We start from the raw sequence: 22,240 nt of genomic DNA, 5'->3' as shown, positions 1-22,240 counted from the left end.
TAAAGCAGCCTTTGTTTCTAGGCAGCATCTGAAAGCCTTACGAGCTCATATGAGGAATTTTCCTTTTCTGCACAAAGGAAGTGCTAGCACATAGCAGAGACAGGTTTTTAAATGCTGGAAACATAAGAAAGGTTTTGAAAAGCCAGCTTTTAAAATAAATAAATAAATAAATCACTATAGCCTCATTTCTAGTGACTTGGACTGGATTAGAGAGTGTGGAAAAGCTGAATGGCTTGTGAAAGGTATCCTGAGTTGTTTCTGCCAACACAGCCATCTTTGATCAGGAAAGAATTACAGAAATACATGTTACAAACTGCCAGCTGTCTCTTGAATCTGCTTTTAGGAGCTGCTGTATCATTTGGCTCTTAGTTGTTTTATGTGGGCAGCTGCAGTGTATTCGTAGTGTTTGCATAGCTCTCAGATGCAAGTATGATTTTTGGTGGTTATTTAAAAGTTATTAATATCTTCAAAAAATGGTTCTTTAGTGCAGCGTTACTTTCTGGTTAGAATGAGTCACTTTGTCTTTGGGTTTTTTGTGACTTTTTTCTGCAGTTGATGCTATTAATTGATGCAACTGATACTGATGCTATTAATACACAGCCAATCATAGGTCTGTATCAAATATATGATGTTGCAATTAGGCAAGCTAACAGCTTTCCTTTGTTTTACTCACAGGTGGATGTGGTTACCAGATTATTAAATAGGTGGTGAACAAATGTCAGGGATCTCCTTGTTCCCAGTTTTGCTGTGTACATGATATGAAGTGTTAGTTTATCCTTAACAATGGCCTCTTTTTTCTAATTATATACCTAATTTTTTCCCACCAGGAAGAGGTTATCAGCAGTCTGAGGGCCGCCAGCAACCAAGAGATTAATTCTCCATTTCTTTCAGTGTGAACAATTCTCATAAAAGCTTCAAGCAGATTACAGAGTAATAAATAGCCATTTGCTTGTCATTTTTGTTCTACTTTGTCTTTCTCAATAAAAGACTGAAGTCTGTTGTTTTTTTTTTCTTTTCTCAGCTTTGCACATCTGACATTGTGCCCTGTTACTAGGAGACGTGGCATGATGCATGTTACTTCATCGGAGCTCAGTGATACTAGCCTCTTAATCACGGGAATGCTGGCTTGTGGGAGTCTTGCTATTTAGCTGCTACAGAGGCTGGAAGCAGTAATGCTTTGTTATTTGTTCAGGGAGTCTTTAAAGAAATGCCCTGGCTATCATTTCCAGACATATCTGTACAAATGTGATTTTTATAGACATGTATATAGATATATTTTCTTGGACTTCTTAAAATATATGCTCTTGCAGCAGTTTCTTGGCCTTCTGCTGTGCCTCGGTTGCAACCTTTGTCTCCCTGTGCCAGTCTACCTTTTAACAAAAAGAATAATACATCTGAGCTACTCCCAGCCGAATTCCCCTGGGCTGGCTGAGCTTCCCTTGTATCAGCAGCAACTCTTTAATCTGACTTCCTGAGGAAGCAAGGGAAGCAAGGCTCTGCCGTTGTGCTGCCTGTCCCTCACAGCTCTCGGAACCACAGGCTCATTTCAAACCTCATTTCAAACAGGCAGATGGATGAAGGACTTAAGGGCTCCAGAATATATGTGGCTTTTTTGTTTTTCTCTCTTTTTTTTTTTTTTCTTTCTTTCTTTTTTTTTTTACTTTCAGCTTTATAAAAACTTGCTAGCCAAATAGCCTGCTCTCCCCACAGAAAGGAGACGTGGTGAAGTCATCGGGCCATTGGATTGTGTCTGCCACTGGGCAGGGGAAATGGAGTGCTGCAGACTGACAGCATCCGGAGCTTACTGGCAATAAGGGAGGGGCATGAGAGAGAGTTGGCATCAGTGGCAGTGCAGGATGAGGCCAGAAAATTGCAAGATCAGGCTGCGTGTGCTGAGCTGCGTGCTGTTGCTCTGCACTGTTCTGTGGGGCTACGACCCAAGAGTGGCTCTGTTGCCTCTTGGCTGCAGCAGAGCTGAGCTATGCAGGTCTCTGGTTGTGTGGAGTTAAAAAACCTTTTGCTATGTTTGTGCTGGCAGATTTACTTCTGAGTTTGTTTAGAGATTAGGATTTTGCTTTGAGGAATGCTTTGCTACTAGTGGTTATGAGGATGCAGTGGTGGGGAGCTGTGGGAGCATGGGAAGGCATGGAGTTGTGCTTGGTGCAAGCTGGGCACCGTGTGATCGGGGAAGGATTCTTAGGGTGATGTCACAGAATAAGACTTCCATTTTATTCCTATAAGGGTTTTTGATTTTTGACATAGAGAAGAAATGCTGAAATCGTATTTGGCTGGGGAGGAGAATCTCTACAAATGCACGGATCAGGCTGTTTGCTGCTTACAGGAGGATGGGCTACCTTTCCTTTACAGATTCCCCATTCCTGTTTCAGCAGTATGCATTTTAGGAATGATGTATGTATACATAGAAAATTGTTTCATCTTCATGCTGTGAAATGTTGTTAGAGAAAACATTTTTTAATTCTCAAAAAAAAAGTTAGTCTTGCAAGACCAACAAGATGGGTTACTTTAATTTTTTCACCTCAAACCAAAGTTGAAATCAGTGCAGTGACCAGAGTCAGAAGGGGACCCAGGTTAGGGGTTTTCTCCCCACAGCAGTGGGAGAGACCACCTATACCTCCTGAGGAGCACAGGCACTCCAGTGCCATCTGGTTTTCCCACATGGGACCCAGAGGAGGAGCAGGGAGATAAGAGAAGGCAGCTGCTCTGGGTGTGTTGGAGCAGCTGTGGGACCAGGACCAGCTCCAGCCGGGGTTTCTGTACATGAAATTCCTGTAGCCAGGCTGGGCTTTTCTAGCCTCGTGCCCAGCTGGCTCTCCACTTTTCTCACAATGTCTTAACCTTGACTCAACACTGCAGCTGGCCATTCATATGGCCTCAGCTCCATTCTGTGCTTAACTTTCTCCTTTTTAAATAAGCCTGCTGGAAATGGTAAGTAAACATAACGTGGAATTTAGAGCGGATTCCCTTTAGCTTCTGTGCTGCTGTTTGCTGTGCTTGCAGATCCTAAGGGGCCTGGTGTGACACAGGTGTCCCGATGCCTGTGCTGAGATGCTGAGGCAACAGATCTGGGAGGTGTGCCATTTGACAGCTGTTATTGAAAGACCTTCAGCAATTCCTGCACGCTCAGAGGTAGTGAATGGGTATTCCTTAGCATGCAGAATTGAAATACATTACTTTAGTAGTAGTTAATAGTGAACTGATGCCTGTAGAAGTTGCTGTTCTCTGGTGAGCAAATATGTCAGTCTAACACATCGCTCTGCTGTCACTGCATGTGGTGGCCGTGTGCATCTGTCTTGTGTTTCATTGTCTTCTGAGATCATCATTGCCTGAGATCATCATAACAGTGATATTTAGAATTGTATGTAGTGAAGGCTGTATGTACACGAGCCCAACCTCAGCTCAGTATATCCACCAGTATAGCTGACACGAAGTGTCATCTATAACTTATTTATAAATTTTAGTACATTAACCAGTGCTGTAAATGCATAGCAATTAGACTATGTTAGCCAGCCTTGCTGGGATTTTAGTGCCAGGCTTCAGTTTGCCATGGGTTATTTTGGCGGATCTCTAAGGGGAGCTCTAATGACCCAGTGGGAACGAGTTGGGGTCTCACCACAGCACTGGCACTGCCCTGCAGTCACTCAGTGCTTCTCCTGTCTGCTGCCACCAGTAACAGAATCACTGACTGATGTACTTCAGAATACACTCGTAATGCCAGCAATGGCACCGCTCACCGTGCTGTAGTGATAAGCTGATGCTCCTTATTGAACCTGCCTGAAACTGGTCATCCCTGCTACAGTCTTGGCTCTGCAACAGGTTCATCTTTGCCAGCAAATTTTTAATTGCAATTGAATGGGAATTGCCATCAGTGCAAATACCAGTATGTGAATAAGTTCTTTCCCAGTTCTTCAGCTGCTCCTCACAAGGCTCATGTGCCTCAGCCAGCGTTCCCCATCACACCCCACAAGTGCTGCATGTAACGAGGTGCAGTTCATCCTTAGGAGATTCAGTGAATGTGGAAGAACACAGGTGCTGGTGGTTCTGGTGGTTCTGGTGCTGGTGGTCCCCTCCCTCCAGGCCCCGCGCAGCCATCAGTGCGGCCTGTCAGCGCCTCAGCCCCCTCCCCTCGCTCCCCTCCGCCTATTGCCATGGAAACCCGGGGCCGGCTTTCGGCAGCCTCCAAACTACTTTTGCTCTTTCATCATGCATGCTGGCATTGTCAAGGGCTGAGGGTATTCCTGCAGCTTTGAATGAATAAAAAAAAAAAAAAAAAAAAAAAGCTGAATTTGGATGGGCGTTTGTTATTTGGGAGGCCCTACAGCAGGAAAGAACGGGCAACCTTCAAGTGACCTAGTGTCCGTACGGTGCCTAGTAAGGGAAAACAGTCTCGCTTCATTAATTGATTAACTTGGAGGGTGGGGGCTATCGGAGCGATCCTTCTGTGAAGTGGACGTGGCGGTTTCCTTCCCAGCTCGAGGTGGCAGCGGGCAGATGGCTGGCCGGGCTGTGCGGGTGCGCCGCTGGTAAGCCTGCGAGCTGCTGAAATCGTGCTGTTTGTGGGCTCGGTAATGTCTGCTCAGGTATCACTTAGAAAATGGTGCCTTAACAGATGTCTGCTCTTTGGCTTCATTGTGCGTTTACCGCTGCTTGGTGTCGATGCACTTAGCAGTGCGTGTTTGGTGGGAGCAGTTGAGAAGCTGGTGGTAAAGCACTCGCTGTGTTTGCTGCTGTAATGAGCCGGATTGATTTTATCATCTCTTTGCATGCTTTTCTAAAATCCGTATTTGTGTGGCATTTGTGTGTAGATTTTGAGAGGATTTTCTTATATTTGATTGCTCTGTGTGATAACAGCACATGTGGAACTGGTAGTACTTGTTAAAGGAAAACCAACTGCTTGCGAAGAGCATCTGCAAATGGGGAGGAATGAAATGGTGTTGTAAGTAATGATGTTTTAAATATTCTGAAGGCAGAAACCTGTCTGATAGAAGCATTGTCAGAAACATTTCAAACAGCGTCTTCATCCTGCTCGAGAAAACCGATTTGGCAGATTATTAGTTCTGGTTTTCTGCTTATATCCTTTTTTATGCTATCTGAGTACATGCATCACAGTGCAATGAAAGTATTTATTAAAATATTTTAGGGGGCCCCGAGCAAAGAATCGTGTTGCCATTTGATTGACTTATGACAAGGTGGCTGGATTTTTGTTTCTTCTTGCATTATTTGGTTGGGGAGGGGTAGAAATGTAGCTTTCCTCTAAATGTGTCTGAAGTACATAATGGCTGTGAAGTCACCATGACAACATGGGGACCTGGATCAGATTCTCCCTTCACCCCTTCTGTGTTTTGTTGTTTTCTAAATATTTATTTGTGCATTCTCTGAGATGTCGGAGGGAATATCTTACAGCTCCTGTTGGTTCAGTACTCAGTGTTATCCAGCTTTTAGTGTACACTGTGTCTGTAGGGCTTTTTGGGTAATATATATAATTCACAATGCAGCTCAGATGGAATCTAAACAGGGACATGAGGACCTGCAGCCAGGAATTAGATGTCTGCATTTCCTGTGATTCTGGTGTTGCAGCCCCCCAAAACTTCTGCTGAGCTCTTGTGTGGTTCTGTGCAGTTGTGGCATCACTTCTGAAAGTTACCTGTAAACTGATGTATGTAAGAACATCTGTGTTGAGATTAAGGCTGGAATATAGCATGAGGCTATGGGCTGTGAAGGAGAAATCAGATTATGGTGAAGAGACAGTTATTTTCTCTTCTTTGCTAAGTGGAACTGGATGCACCTGGTGCAAGGGAAGTGCCTGGAGGTTTTAGCAAGAAGTGATGCAGGCTGCTCCTCCCCACTCACAGAGACTTGCTAAAGACACCCTATCTGGTGTGAGGTGAAATTTGTCTTCAGTTTCCCTCTCTCAGGCACTTCAGTTTCACCTTGTACAAATTTTTCCAGCTTGCTGAGGGTTGGACTGTACAGGGCACTTCAAGCTCTTCTGAAGTGCTGGCATTGTAGGGAAGGAGCAAAAAAACAGGTTAGAGGGGGTGTACAAGAAGAGAGGGTGTGCAAAAAAGGCAGTGGCTGTGGTCTCCACTCCCATAGCTGATGGCATATGCATTTAGACAGATGCTTACATTAGGGTTAGTATTTTGGGCTCTTCTAAGGCAATATTTATTTTGGGAACTAGATAAGTTATCTACAGATCTTTCTCTAGTGCTATCTTTGCAGGGCTTATAGGGTGGGAGGGAAGGTACTTGTTTCTTATTTGTAACAGCAAGCTGTGTAATTCGTAGTGTATTTAATGAAGTAACATGTGGATGTTCTGTGGAGATGATGGAGGTGACATTTCAGTATCAGTAGAGAAGGGTAATTAAATACTTTTAATATATCTGCATACTTATTGAGGGGAAAAAAACAACACTGTAATTTGGATTCATTGAAGTAAAAATTGCAATTGTTTCTTGTGCCTTATCATATGTGAATCTCAAGATGAAGTGTATTGTCTTTGACATCTTCCTAGAACATATGGGCTTAGCTGCTCTTGTGGCAGAGTTGTGAGCATGTTTCATTATTAAGTCAATTGAAAAGCAAATACAACATGACTTTTGTCTCTGCCATGTTACTGCACTTGCCTGAGAAAACAAAGAGCTGGAGGTTTTCCCATCTATTCCTATCAACCTAAAGTTTTACTTGCTGCTACACAAGTCATATAAAGACTTTTTTTTCCTTAAACTTAGAAGAGTACTGAATTCTGTCTAACACTGAAACTGAAGGTCCAAGTAGAGGAGTATCTGGAGCTGAGTAGAATGGTGGCCTTTGAGGAACTTCATGTCTATGTGACATTATTTCCCCTTTTCCTTACTGTTACTTGATGTTATCATGTCAAATATAGCAACTGTGCAGAAAATCCAGTTTTTTGGAAATACACCTTGAGTATCTGAGAAAAGATTTCATTTGAACCGGAGGCCCAAAGCAATGAGATAAATCAGTGATGAGAACAAGTAAGAACAAGAATCTACTGGAGTTAGGTTATACAGATTTTTGTGGTTTTACATTTTGCTTTCAAGAGCCTTAAAGTTAGGAAACGTACCTTAAATGCTAGAGGCAAGAACTTGAAAGTCATGAATTTGGGAATAGCATTGAAAAGAAAAAAAAGATCAGATCAGAAATAGATTTCAGCTACTCCTGTCACTCTCTTTCCTTCTCATGTACTGTGCGTACCTAGCGATACTGAAGTTAAATGTGGTGATTGTGTCAATTGAATTCTTTGCTGAGTGAACCAGGAGGATAATTGTCTTTCTTCTAAGAATAAATTACTTCCCCTTATTCCCATGTCTTGAGACAGCCTTGATGCTGTAATGGAATCCAAACCCTCTGGATGTATGAAGGTCCGATGGGAGTAGGGCATATAGACATCCCCAGTGGCTTGCAGCATTCTTGCTGTTTAAGGATCCTGGAGATTGAAATTACATTTTTTACTTCATGTAAAGTTAGCAGCAGTACTCTGAGAGCCACTGGTGCCTCAAACCAAGATGTATATATAGAGAGAGATATAGATAGATAGATAGACACAGATATCTTTCTGCTCATTTTGTCAGTTTCTTTGTGGAGTAAAGACTTTATTTCAAGCTGTTCAGGTACTGAATGCAATCACATTTTTTGCAGTGTGTTTTTAGGAACAATCTGTATGTGCTCTGTCCAAGACTGGTGCAGTGCAGTCCTTCTGCTTGGTCTTTTCCCTGGTACATGGGGAGTGCTGGTATGTGGACTGCCACAAAGCACTTTGTCCCAGGTCCAAAATTATTTAATTTTATTAATTTAATTCCTTAAGATACAGGGTGTGTGCCTGCTCCCCCACCAAAACTGATAAATTCACTAGCATGGGTAAATTCACAATTTGTTGTTAAAATGGAATCCCATTTTTATGGAACTGTTTAGAAGAGAAAAAACCACAAAGTTTCTGCAGTTGTGTGTTCCAATTGGAAACCCAAACAGAGCATCTCCACTTAAGCATGGGATCCGTTTGAGCTTTGTTCCTACTAAAAATGCAGATGTGGCATTAAAAACCCCTTGCCTTCAAAATGATGCATCTGGAGGAAATGCTTCACTGAAATAACTGTAGGTCTCAACCTGTTTGGTTTATCAAAGACAGGTTGGTTTTAATGTGGGTTGCTTTCTTTGAACAACTGACACTTTGGTCTGAGAAAGCAAGAAGATGAATCTGTGTTGATTTGTTTGCAGAGGTGATTTGTGCTGCGACTGGGCTCTGCTGGGTGCAGGCTGCTGATGTGCTGTGCATTGTGGCAAGGTGGGAAAAGCATAATGGCTTGGTTCTGCCTTTTGGGGGCTGTGGTCTCGTCTTGCTGGCTCCCATCAGAGTGTGGCCTTCTTCCACAATGCTTCCCCATGCAGTGGATGAGCTACATCAGGTTTTGTATAAAACTGCATCACTAGTCCCACAGCCAGCACCTGTGTGAAGCTCAGCCCTCTTAACACAAGTCTTTCATAGAATCATAGGATCACAGGGGTTGGAAGGGACCTCTGGAGATCATGAAGTCCAACCTCCTGCTAAAGCGGGGTCCCTACAGCAGGTTGCACAGGAACCTGTTGGCATGAGAAGCAGTTGTCATGAACATACTAACATGTAGGTTGGTATGTGATGCAGGGGACTAACGGAGCTCACAGCCTGCCTCTGTGAGATGGTAAGTCTCCCTTATAAAGGAACAGTGCTCTTAGTTCATTTTCAGCAGTCTGGATGGAGATGCAGGAGGTTCAGTTCTTGTACGATTGGGTCCTTGAAGAGTTAAATGCACAGAAGTGCTAATCAGTGAATATTTAGGTCATGGAGGACCGAGATTGGAGAAAGACTGAATATTCCTGACAGTTGGTGGTTTTTAGTTTGGTAGTGGAGTACTGGGGATCTTCTATCTAACATTCACACCAGATTTTGACTTCCTGGTTGTATTTTGTGTTTGTGTTAACTTTGCTTTCCAACAGGTGAGGTGTGGAATGGGTCCCTATGTGGGCTTTTTGCAGTCATTATTTGTGTCTTCTGTCAGATGCTGCAGCTGGGTTCCTTGCACCCCGGGCAGTGTGGGTGCAGGTGGGCCAGGGGCACCAAAGCTCTTCTGCTGCTCCAGCAGTGGCCGTGTGTCCGAGAGGGTGAGACTGTTTGGGAACTGCTCGTTTCATGCCTCTGGTTATTGTGCTAGAATTAGTAAATTGGCATTCAGTGAAAGTAATTCTCAGTAATTAATTTTTTTCTCATCACTGAGCTTCATGTTTATAATTAGTTCTCTTGTCTGCTTCAGGAGATGAATATCTGCCTGTTGGAATGAGTTCTTTTTTTGCTTCACTTTGTTGAAAATTGCTCAAACTACACTTATTGTCATCGGTGTTCATGGGAAATGAAAAATCACTACGGTGGAGGTTCAAAGCCCAAGAAGCTCTCAAGCACCCCTGTACTTAGGAAGGTAACTTGAAAATACCAAGAAAAGGCAGGCAAACGTTCCCGTTAATGGTGTGTTTTCTCCTAATGCTTTTTTTAAAAAAAACCTTTATGGTAAAAATAGAAAGCAAGTACTTTACTGTGTAACCTGTAACTTGCATGTCTTCCTGCTTTTACAATGATCTCATTTGGTGATCTTCTGCATGGATAGATCAAGGCAGGGGAATCACACTAGATTACATGGTGTCACCTTTGCTGTTGAGAAAGACAAAATGTTCACAAAATTCAAGTGTAGCTGTATAGCTGTATCTTGAGTGTTCTTGAAACAGTTTCTAGAATGTATGATTTGAAAGATTGCTCTTTCAATGGAAATAGATCATTTTTACATATGCTTTTTCAGAGTAGCAGTCTTTGTGCCTGTTCTGTGCAGTTATCCAATGAAAATGTTTCATTAACTTTTTCTGTTATTATTTTAAAATGTAGAAATGCAATCTGACCATCTAGAGTCCTGAGGTAGTCATTTGACAGTGAAATTATCTAAGCAATACACCCAGATTTATTCTTGCACTTGCGTGCCCAAAGTACAGCAGTTGGGTTGAATGTTTTTCTTATGTTTGAGGTAGACCGAGCAAAGAGTAAGAGAATATTTCAAAGTAGAGTTAATCCTGTTTTTCCTTCATCTGTCTCTACATGAGAATGAACTAAGGAGTTCTCTCCAATAGTATGGGAATCTGTGTTGAATTAATGTGATGTGGCTTTATATCTTAACTACTTACTTAACTCCTGGGGGCATGTGCAAGTCTCAGACTGTGCATCTACTGCTAGTTTGAATCTTACCCAGAGAAAAAGAGTGAAAGCTGTGGTTAGAAGGCAGCGTAATACAGTGTGTGGTTTGGGTCACAATGCTCTCAGATAATGCTGTGCAAATGAAGAGTCTCCTCCTGAACACAGTGGCAGCTGCCCTGGCCCGTGTTGCTGCCATCTTCTGCAGACACCTGTGGGGCATTCAGGTTGCTTAGCTGAGGGAAGCAGGGGGAGGAAAGGTGAGGAGCAAAGTATACAAGTTGTACATGTCACTGGTTTATCAACATGGCATCAGTGGCTTCAGTGGTGAGGCAAAAAGACATTAAATCTGCTGGTGGGAAAATGACTTGAAAGGTATAGACAGATCCACGGCGACATGTAAAGCAGCTCCAAATGATCCTGTATAGCTGATGAAAAAGTAGAAGCTTGGTCATGTGAAATACAGCAGGTATAATCATCCTTAATGTACAGGAAATTTTCTTTCAACAAAAGGAGTATCTGAATACCTGCAGAAATTGAAATGTTTTTCCGTTGGCAGAGCAAATGAAGGGAACCTGAAGAAAGGCTGAAGAAATAAGATTCTCTCTTTTTTTTTTCTCCATCTATGTTAATTTATCTTAAAAACAAGCCAAAACGGTAAGTTCTTTTCTTCCTACAAAAACTTCTATTGCCCGTGTCTTTTGGCCACAGCAGTTTATTTTCCTGGAAAGGTGTTTGTGCCTTGTGTTCTGGGTGTGATTGGCTGGAGATTAGCTTTCCAGTTTGTGTTTGCTGGGAAGATAAACGCTAGACTTACTCATCATTTGGGAGTACTCGGATGGAAGGCAGGAATGCACAGTGCGACTGGGATGAAGTTCTGGGATCTGGAAGGTGAGTGCTGTTGCTGGCTGTGAGGCAGGATGCAGAGCACTCGGCGGGCCATCAGAAGTTGTTCTAGGGCTGCTGCCTGCAAACTGCCTGGTAGTAGCCCAGAATGAGTCCTGCACTGCCAGATCTGCTGAGCTTTTGGGCAACATTTTGACTAGGGAGGTCAAAAGGGAGGAAGAGTTCAGGTGCTTCTTTTGGAGGGATGAATAACTTGCCACCAGTTTGCTTGTAGTAGTAAGAGTGAGAATTAGATTGATGTGAATGGAATAATAGTAGCCACCTAAGGGTACCAGATTTCACATTTTCATTAATCCTCCGTAATGAGTTTTCTATTTAACTGCTTACTATTTCTCAGCATAGTGGTGCATTATGTAGGCAATTGGGTTTTGCAGATCAGTACTTTTGTTTCTTGTAATGGTAAAATATTGCTTTCTTGTTTATCCTTCACTGATCATACTGCTATGAACGTTTTCTTTGGTGGTATAGATTACATTCCTTTCAAGCTTGGTAATTGCATCATCTTCAGCATGCAGTAAAATTTAAGCCATTGTGCACCCACTGAGTGAGGACTGTCTGCTGATGAATAGCTGCATTCTCTGATACTCAAATTCGCTCCAATTCATCTGTGAAGAATTGGATTTGGGATGTTAATTATCCAGACAAATCAGCAATTGATTTAAAGCATTGTCGAGGACAAAGCGAAGAATAAATAGCTTCTGCAAAATATAGCATTGTGAAAGGGTTCTGATACTGGCTGCTATAATTTGTCTGCGTACCTCTGAAAGCATTGTGCAGAAACATGAGCCGAGCTTTTTGAGATAATTATCCACAATGAATACTAACCTATTTCTTCCTCTGTATTAAAAGACAAAAGCAAATTTGGTTATGTGCTTTGTAAAAATAAACAAAAGCAAGCTAATTAAAGCTTGGTGATCCTTCTCAAAACTTTCTCTGACTTCTGTATGCACATTCAGGGCTTTATGCTATGGAAGAAGTGTTTGCAAGATGAGGATTCGGTGCTGAGAACTGTGTTAAGTAAACTGGATGTTGGAGGAAGTTTGGGAGTTGGCATGGAGGCTGTGTATGTGTGTAGATGTTTTTTAAACTACAGTTATTTAAACCGTAGTATCAGCAGCAGTGAATCCAGCTCATGGATGTATTCTGTTGGGAAATGTTTGTGAGAAGGGTGAAGGCATATATAAAATAGATTTCTTCACCTTACAAGTGCCTTGGTGCATGGATTTGTAGATCATAGAATCATAGGGTGGTTTGGGCACCTTTAAGATCATCTCATTCCAGCTCCTCTGCTATGGGCAGGGACATCTCCCACTAGACGCGGTTGCTCAAAGCTGCATCCAGCCTGGATAATGAATGTGTTCTTGTTTGAGACATATTTCCTAGTGTAATAATAACGTGTAAAGTTTCTTCATTAGAGAAATGCATGTGAGTGGTTATTTGTCATGTTCAAGATCTTTTGGTTGTAGATGAGTGCCCTGTATGAGAGTTCCGTTTTCACTTAGTGAGACTTGCCTCTGTTCAGTTCATAGAAAAACTTCCATTTGTATTAGAAAACAGAACATCTGAAAAATCTCTAGGAATGACTTTTCTTTCCAACTTTAAGCTCCAAGTTAAGTGAGAAAATGGAATTAATGCTGCTTCTGCAGTGCAAGGGATGGTGTTCTCTGCTGTTGGACCCTGGATTTCTTTTAGGTAGTCTGAAAACGGCAGTTGAAGTAAGTAAGGGAGTGACTTTAGGCAAGCTCCTATTTGTCAGACATTTTACTCCTGCCTTTTAAATTAATTTTACGTGAATTAGGAACATGCTTGAACAAAATAAGAGTCTAAGAATGCAACTGTTGGCAGTCACATTACGGCAGAAAAGTAAAGCACCACCGATCTGTTTAGCTCAGCAGTGGTTAATGTGTGAGCTGCTAGCTTGCCCCAGTTTTGAGATAAAATATGTCAGATTGAGGTTGTTTCTTCTCCATGATGACAGAGGCAGTGAGAGCAGGTTTTCTGAGGAGGCAGCACGTTGTCAGGCTGCAGTGACTGGGGGTGCTCCTGCTTGGAGGGAGTTTCTCAGTGAACCCAAATTCTGGTGCTCTGGCCTGCCTGGAGCATCAAAGGGGAAGGAAGCTAGTGATTTTTCTTTGTGGTAAATGTTTGCCTGTGTTTTTTTCCCATTGCTTGCTGCCTTCTGGAGCTGTTATTGCTGGTATCCATCTTATGATGCCAGCTCAGACGGAGTATGGGTTTGGACCTAATGAAAATAGAATGAAAACATGATTTGACTGTTCAACAGATGGTTCCACGTTGGGCTGACAGTCTGCATCTCTCTGAAATAGTGCAAAGAGACACCCATACACAAATTAAAATGTTCATTTCTACAGCCATAATGCAAAGGAAAATGAAAGACATCAGTAAAGGCTAAGTAGGAGTGGGGTATTTAATGCTGTTGCTGGTTCACCTACTTATTCCACACTGCAAGTTGCAGGCTGACCTTCCTCTGCAGTCCTCTCAGTCTGATAGCCTGTTATCACTTACAGGTACTACTGCTCAGTGTTGTGGCTGTCACTGCAGTGCCTGGATGTTTCCAATGCATCACTGCCTATTCCAGACAGAGCTCCCAGATTTGTGATCTCTTTCCTTCCCAAAACAAGGGGAGAAACTGGGCACTGGGGCTGGTGCTGGTCATACAGCTTTGCTCTGTCCTTGTAGGTTCTCATTTTCAAGGGCAGGGCTTCTGGTCTTTTATCTGTCTGTAAAATGTCAGTGCCGTGGTATAAATAATAAAGATAATGATGGTCTCACAAGGCAGTGTGTCTCCCTGGGGAGGACAGAGGCTCCTGCCCCCACCATTCCCAGTCCCCCAAGTCCAGATGGCGATGCCTTAATGGACTTGTTCACATCCTCTTTGAACACCACAGCCACTCAATTTGGCAGCCGTGTTACTTCATATTCAGATGTTGTGAATCTAGCAATCTGCCTTTCAGGTAGCTTATTTTTTTTAAATATTTTAAAATGGTATCATTTTCATATGCCAAAACTAAGGAATTTTAAAGTAACATTATAATTTGTGTTTTCAACACTCTTTCAACACAATCACTGAATAAATTGAGATTTTATGCCCTTACATGTATTTCCAATATTAAGTTTAAGTATTACTTAATGTTTTTAGATGACATTTAAAGAATTCTAAGATTACAAAAAATGTATCAAAATCTAAGTCAGCCACACTTCACTTTAATCAAATCCATCTCCTTCCTTTAGGAAATGGTAGAGGAATTTAGTAGTTCTCTGTTGTACATCTTGTGCTCTGTGCCGTCCTCGTAGTGTTAACCTGGTCTGTTTATTTTCATAACACTTTAATAACACAGTATTATTTTCCCATTTAATACCTGGAAACTAAGATGTACAAAAAAGATTAACTCCAAAGATTAAATCAGCCCCGAGATACGTGCATTGTCACGGAGTGTTTTGACCTGATGGTTAAAGCCGTGATGGATGAAGCCCACTTTGGGTGGTGATCACAGAGCAGTAAGTGCTCAGGAAGGTGAAAAGCACTGTGGGCTGGGAGCTGCCCTCAGGTTTGGTTCTTGTGTTGGGCATCTGGATGCTATTCCCGCTGGGCTGATGCCTTGGGGTTACAGCATGCCTTGGGGTCTTGCTTAGAGGGAAACAAGAACCTGAGCTTGGAGCCTGTGGCTGTCATCTTCCTTTTGGGTTTCTCAAAAGGAAGCTGTCACTCCCTACTGAGGTGGAAGATAATGCACACTTTGCATATATTTATGAATGCTCGATTTGGATATAGGAAGGGTGAAGCCTAAGCTCTGAGCTTCTCCTAATTAGCCCCAGTGAATTTATGAGCAGAATAACGTAGCTTAAGGCGCTTTCCGAGTGCTAGCTAAGGTGACAATCACAACATGTTTCAGGATGCAAAGCGTCTTCTGATCCCACAGGTCAGTGGTTGGTGAGCGACCGTGCTGCCAGTCGGTGTCAGTCACTTGTGGGTGCTGGGCAGCCAGGGGGCTGGAGCAAACATGAAGGCATAATCAGGCTTCGTTGCAGCTCATCTGTGCGTGTGCTTTCTTATGCCTCTTTTAATTGTTGTTATTTTTTGAAGGGCTTCTGAAGTCTCAAGTTTGCTGACACTGAGCAGTGTGCTGCTAAGGAAGCACAAAGTGTACTGGCAGATTTAAAGGTGTATATGTCACTTTGGTTGCTTGATGCTAACTCAGTTGTTTGCTTTGGGTATAAAGTTACTGTTCCAAAAGGTGACTCATTCAAAGGTGTTTTTCTGTGTGCTGTGATATTTGCAGCAGTTTATGCTAGCTGGAGCCAGTAGATGATAATAAATCCAAAGAAAAAGTGACAATAATGACAGAACACATTTATCCATAACCTGTTCTAAAAAACTGATAAAATTGTGACAATACAAATTAATTATAGTTAGTCAAGTAAAGTAAGAGATCAGAATTATAAATTCATTACAAGTTATTCAGTATCTGAAATAATCTTTCAGTAACCTTTTTTTTCCTCTTTTTTCTTCTAGTATTAGATCTCTTTGTGTATTTCTTCATGGCTTCTAAGTTTCATTTATCACCCTTATTCTTAAATCGCTCTGTTATTTCCAGTTGTCCTCTCCCCTTATTCAGCTTTGCCAGCAAGTATATATTGTACATATTCAGTATTCTCCATCAATAAAAGGACAATATGAAATAACAAGGCAGGAATTTCCTGAAAACCACTAATTATTGAAACAATTACTGCCATACAGTAAATGCTATTTTATGAAATAAAGTTTTATACACAATTATTTAGATATATCCTGAGCAAGTAACGTGGTTTATAATTGTCCTTATCATCCAAATAATTCTCTTTGAAAATGCCAGTTGCATTTCATGTAATGACAGACCAGACTCTCTTGTTTCAGGACTGAAGATTGTCACTGAGCAAGAGAAAATGTACATTGTTTCCATGGTATTAATTTGAATGCACAGTTTGTGCTAATGATCTGATTCTGAAATTGTAATGTGTGTATATATATATATATATATATATATACACACATATATATATCTGTTCATCTTGAATTTCATTTTTTTCCTGGATTTCTTTTAACTGTCAGAGTTGTAATCCAATTTTGAGATCCTGTGTGGTATGTTCTTCTCTTGTGGACAAAGATGTAGCTGTAAGTCACCAGGATTTTAGTGTTTGTGATCTACAGCTGTTGTCTCAGATAATCAGCTAGGTGCTTGCAGAGTGTTCTTAAGGCCTGTCAGTAGCTACTGATTTGATGAAGATGTGATTATGAATAGCAGAAAAGAAATGGTTACTACAGATACAGTAAATTAGCTAGAGTTTTGTTGGGAAAACCAACAATAGATCTTTTTACTGTAGCTTTTTTTGCACGGTCCTTGTTACAGGCCTTTGAGTTGGTGCACTTTCTTTGGTGCTTGCCAGGGTGAAGTAAATATAAAGGAAGCTTTATCCTATCCTGTCTGCTCTGGGATCCAAAATACTGGAATCAGTTCAGTGATTTTTAGTCTCTTCCAGTTTACTAATCCCTGTGTTGTTTATGTGGAGCACCTTTAACCTTTCGGGGTTCTTTTTCCTGCTCTTGCTTGAGTCCTTAGAGACATAGATCACAGTCTGTAAAAGCACTTATCTAGGCCAAGATGATGTTAGTGCAAGCAAAATAACACTTGATTCTCAGTTCTTCCATCTGGAAAATATAGAATATGCTTGTGCATCTCCTTGGCAATGGAAGCAGTGCTGAATTTGACATCAGGAGTGCCCAGTGTTGCTTCAGTTTTGGGAAATGGCGCCTTATCTCAGCCACTTTGCTTCATTGAAGGCTTTTTTATTGTACCTGATTGCGATATGTATGTCCAGGGTTTTTTATCTTACCTCGTGAGTCACTGGGCAGGAACTGGGAACCATCAGACTCTTCTGTACAAGGCAGCAGTGAGCAGGCAGGCCTGAGGTGGGCACAGCGCATGGGCCAGCTTTGCTCCTGGAGGTTTTGCTGACAGCCCAGATAGGTGCAGCCACAGGCTGTAAGCCCACTGCTTCTTGTTGCTCAGGGGTCACGATTCTTGTTCTGGTTAAAGCTCTGTTCCAAAATATATCCAAAATAGTATATCAGTTTAAAAATACTCATTACAGTTTTCAGTAATGAATTTAATTTTGCTTAAAGCAGATACAACGAAATGTTTCTCACTTTCTGAGGGAGATACTAATGGACAAAATGATCTGACAACCCAGTGTCTTCCATGCGAGTGTTATCCTCCAGCAGACAAAGCAGATTTGCAGCATGTGTAGACATTGGAGGTTTGCTTCCAGTCAGCTGAGATGCGCTGTAGCTGGGACCAAAGGCCCAGGAGATGTGGGCATCCAGAACTTCATGGCCAGACCTCTCCAAGTCCTGTGCACAGAGGTGCTTAAGATCAGGTTGGATGGGGCCCTGGGCAGCTTGACCTGGTGGGTTACAGCCTTACCCATGGCAAGGGTTAGAACTGGATGAACTTTCAGGTCCCTTCCAACTCAAGCCATTCTGTGACGTCTCCATTGTGTTGGCTGTACTGCTTCTGAAGGAACTGAAGGTCAGATATACATCTACTCCAACTGTACTTGTAATTGCAAATCCCTTATTTGTTATTGAATTGCAAAGGGAGAGGAAGACAACCGAAGCACCTCAACCTTCAGATTTCTGGTGGCCTAGTGTGACTGCTTTGTTTGAGCTGTCCTAAGACTACATGACCCTGCTGTTTTCTGAGAAGGCAGGACACTTCCAGTAGGGTTAGAGCTGAAATATGTTCTACTGGAAGTGCATTACTGCAGATATTTTGCAATAAACAGCTCTGCTTCCAAAATAGCATATCAGTTTAAAAATACTCATTACAGTTTTCAGTAATGAATTTGATTTTGCTTAAATGCTGCAGTATGAATTGACAGCACCTTATGGTAATGGAGAAAAGCTAGCCTCTCCTAGAGAAGCTCAGTTCCTTAGCAAAAAAAACACCTGTTCTGCCTGGTTTTATTTATGACCTAAATAGCCTTTTAAATGAGCAGAAGATAATTATCAGTTTACTAAAACCAATAAAATATTTCGAGATTAAAAAAAAAAAGACAGTTAATTGGGACACTGTTGGAGATGCATTATATTGTCATTAAATCTTAAGTGAAGGATAATCTCTCGTTATTGGCTGAATGAGAGTTTACCCACTGTAATGTGTGCCATTAAGAAGATTCACAAGCACATCAGCAGAGCAGTGTGAAAGAGTCTTGCATGTTGCTTTTGTCATTAGCAAAAAATGTAAGAAGCTTCAAGTAAGAGGGAAAATAGATGAAGCCTTTTTTTCTGTGACACAGATTGAAAAGAAGGTTGGGGTCTCACTGATGGTTCTTTGCACCTGGCTGTGTCCTGGCCTTCGTGTCAGCCCTGTAAATCACTGGAGGGTGGGCAGCGTAATGCTCTTTCTCCTTCTCACCGTATAAATAACTCTGCAAAAGGCAGATCTGCCATTTTTCTCTTTGTTCTAGGAAAAGAATCCCCAAGACAGTAAATCACTCAGATGCAGGTAATCTGAGAGGAACAAATTGCAGTGGCTTTGGCTGGGATAATTTGTTTGTGTCTAACCTGTGTAAAATCTCTTTGGATTTTTACAGTAATGGATTGTTCTGGTGCTGTGATTCCTGTGTTAAAGCAGTACAGATGTGAACTCCCGGGAGTGTTATTAACTTGAAATATACCCTTTGATTTGCATAATCAGTGTAATTCTAAATCAGGACTCTTTCATCATAATGAAAAACCTGTTACCTGTCAAGGGAAAAAAAAAAAAAAAGAAAGAGTTGCACCGAATAACTGGTGTTCCAGCTTTCCTCAGGGGGGGGCTCAGTGTGGTCTCCGGGATCAGTGAGGGCTTAGAGATGGATGCAGTGGCAGCTTTCATTTGGGAAATCTGTGGTGAAAATGAGTTTGCAGTTGCAGCAGCATCCCGCGCTGTGCCCTTCGGGACCTTTGAGGTAATGGCTGCAGATGCTGTGTGCAGGAGTCAGGCAGCACTGGGTGGAGTGGAGCCTCTGGGGCGGCCAAGGGGAAGCTCCCAGTGATTGCATGAAACAGTCAGGCTGTATCTGGGGACCAGCACTGAACTGAGCTCATAACCAGCAAAGGGGGATCAGAAGCCTGTTTGGGACTGCAAGGGGAAGGGGCAGGGAAGGGTAATCTGAATCGCTGCTGTTCTGCTGCGTGGTGTGAAGGAAGTGGTAAGTCAGGAATAAACTAGGAAGAGAGGAGCATTATCTTCCATCTTCTTGCAAAAGAGAAAAAGTAAAATTAGGTTTTATGGATTAAAGAATTCTGGATTTCATTATACTTGTAATAAAATATATGAACATAAATCTGATTATCTGTAGTCCAAGTGGGCACCTGCTGTGACTTAAGCAGAACTTCTGACCCTGGACCTTGCCTGCTGCTGGAATTAAATCTGAAACCTGGTACCGAAGTCCGAGGAGTTGCTCTGCGCTCCAGGAGACAGAAATAAACTAAGACTGGTGTGCACTGAAGAGATGAGCCTGGCTGCCCCTCTCTCCCTGGCTGCCTTTCTGCTGCAGAGGATGTCTCTTGCCTTCCCTGCGAAGTGAATGGCATCCCCACACGTGCTGTTGCTGGTGGGACTTTTGTCCCTTGTAGTGTCACTCCAGCTGACATCTGCCCCAGGCTGCTACCCCTTTACTTTGTCACTCTTTAACCTACTTTCTTTACTAGATACAAGAATCTCATTTTTTTTTTCTCCTTCTTTTTCTACCTTTGATCTTGGTGTCACGGAAAGTTACTGTGCCTATTATTTTAGCCTAGAGTAATTCAATTATACCATTCAAGGGGAAAAGCCAGGCAAATGGTTTCTCGAGAAGAATGAGTTTGTCTTAGCCTGTCCTTTTTACTTTGATTAATTGCAAAAGTTCATAGCACTGCCTTCCAGCCGTGGGGATGTGGGTTCAGTATCCTGCAGCGTTACTCTCTGTATGCCTGTATGAAAAGCAAGTTAAGTGTAAATGTTGCAAAACTGTGACCAGACTCAAAAATTGACTGATCTCTGAGTAATCACCAGCACTTGAGTGATAAATTAAGTGCGTTTTAAATTGAAAAGCTGTTTCCTGTATCCCATGAGGGATTTTCAGTTGGAATTATTTTGCCAAAGTTGGAGCAGGGTGGCCAGCACCTTGAGACCTGGCCGCAGCTCCCTGCCTGCCCACTGGTGTGACCGTGCCTGGGCCAGGCTGAGCAGGCAGCTGCTGCTTGTGCCCCCGATGGCCTCAGACAGCACAGGTAAACGAGCACTGACTGCACTACCACATCCTGTTTCGTACAGGAAATTAAAATATTTTTGTGTTTGGGCTTAACATGCCTATTGTTAGTCCTGACAGGGGAAGATATTCTGTAATGCTTTGCTTCAGTTTCGTTCTTTCTTACTTTTAAAGTGAACCTAGTTTTATTTTGTTTCAGGCTGTTCTCAGTATGGCTTTTCTGGTCACTGCTTCTATTCCTTTTAACTCACCAGCGTCAGGAACTAGGCCTTGCTGCCTTTCCCCTGTTCATTTTCTTATCTTCATTCCTTCTGAGGAGGACTGGCTCAGCAGCCTGGTGTAAAATGACTGCTTTTTGCTAGGGAAAAGTGACCTTCCACATGGCTAACACAGATTCATCTAACTCGTCCTGGAAAGTTTAAAGTGTCTTTGCTGCAAGCTGATTTGAAACTGAATTACACCCAGCAGATCTTGTTGATTGGCTGTGGTGTGAATTTGAAACATCCAAGCAATCTTTTAGGAGTCCTTACTTTGAGTTGGCTGGGATGGGATGATGGGCGCTTGTATTCAGAGCAGAAAGCCTGCAGCTACAGCTGAGTGCCTCTTTGCTTTGGTGGGCTGTCCTCTCGCTTTCCCTAGCGCAGGGCTGCGTGCAGTGGTGTTCTGGCAGCTGGATTCCTGAGGTGTGCTGTGCTTCTGCCTTTGGTTTGTGACATAAGGAGTGTGAGGGTCTCAGTAGGAATGTTTTAGGCACATATTTGAAGTAGTGCAGAGGAGAGAATTACATGCGAAACTCCTCATTTCTGTCATTTGGAGATTTTCTCTCCACTTATGCACATCTATAATTTATGAAATATACACGTAAATGTAGAGCGAACATTTACCTTAGGAATATTAGGAATTTATAGTCAGTACCTAAGGGTTTTGCCAGCTCACCCTGTCTGTGTGAGCACTGGTGAGGTGGCTGGGGGAGGCCAGGACCCGCAGGGACAGCAGTGCTGCTTGTCCTGCAGCCGCAGGCCGGGGTGACCTTACTGTGTGAGCAGAATGCTGTCCTAGGCACGTGGGACATCACACTGCTGGGTTTTTAACAGTACTGAAAAGCACTTGTAAAAATGGAGAGGCACTGGAAAGGGTTATAAATCAACAGTGAAATCTCATCCCGTCGTGAAGACAATAATGAACTATTCAGTGGTCAAGTATTAACAAGTATTGTTAATTGCAATGAAAGCAATGCACCTACCTCTATTTGCAGATCTTCAGGACTGACAAGCGCATGTTGTACCTCTGCGTAGTGAGTTCATTTTTGGGACCTGTGCTCTGACAGCTGTTGGCTTTTGGAAGCAGTTCAGGGAAGAACAACTCAAGACTAAAAACTGATTTCTCAATAACACGTTTGTTTTGATTCAGATGATGAAAGGCAAGGGGCAGAAAGCGTGTACCACTGCCAGTGAAGCATAGCCTTGAGTTATTTGGGTTAGCATGCAGTAATTTGCTTTAAAACTAGTCGATGATGTTAAAGGTGGGAGATCTTCATGCAAATTTATGTAAAAACTGTGACAGTGATGTTCAGTGGTAACCCTCGGTGTGTTATTGAGATGTCTGTTAAAGGAAGTGTCCTCACCTGAGGCATTTAAAGGAAGTCCGAAGAGGGTAAAAGTACAATGAATACAATGAACCTGAGAGCAAAATGCTGTAGGTGCAGGTCTGGGGATTGTTGGGCATTTCTGTGCATTATGTGCACAAATCTGTTTGTTTTAGCTGTTTTGTTCTTTCTGGAAGAAAATCTCTCTTCTG

The 22,240-nt window shown here is 42.4% G+C and overlaps 1 protein-coding gene and 1 long non-coding RNA gene across 4 annotated transcripts in view; one reads left to right on the top strand and one right to left on the bottom strand.

Annotated features, from left to right (window-relative positions):
- Positions 1–22,240, top strand: part of FGD3 (FYVE, RhoGEF and PH domain containing 3) — a 100,774-nt gene that overhangs the window by 25,361 nt on the left and 53,173 nt on the right. The window contains exon 1 of one of the 3 annotated variants that reach the window (XM_090148149.1): positions 4,290–4,541. The exons of the other annotated variants lie outside the window; for them this stretch is intronic. The gene's annotated coding sequence lies outside the window, so the exon portion shown is untranslated. Of the gene's footprint in view, positions 1–4,289; positions 4,542–22,240 lie in introns of those variants that run through there. 3 annotated transcript variants of the gene reach the window in all.
- On the bottom strand, positions 6,068–22,023 carry LOC149916422 (uncharacterized). Its single transcript, XR_016470099.1, has 3 exons — positions 21,687–22,023; positions 17,042–17,246; positions 6,068–13,391 (listed from the first exon to the last, which is right to left on the bottom strand). It is a non-coding gene; the product is annotated as an uncharacterized LOC149916422 (long non-coding RNA).

This window comes from Phasianus colchicus, chromosome 11 (genome assembly GCF_987193195.1).
Source record: "Phasianus colchicus chromosome 11, bPhaCol1.hap1.1, whole genome shotgun sequence".
Classification (NCBI taxonomy): domain Eukaryota; kingdom Metazoa; phylum Chordata; class Aves; order Galliformes; family Phasianidae; genus Phasianus; species Phasianus colchicus.
This window is presented reverse-complemented; position numbering and strand designations above follow the sequence as displayed.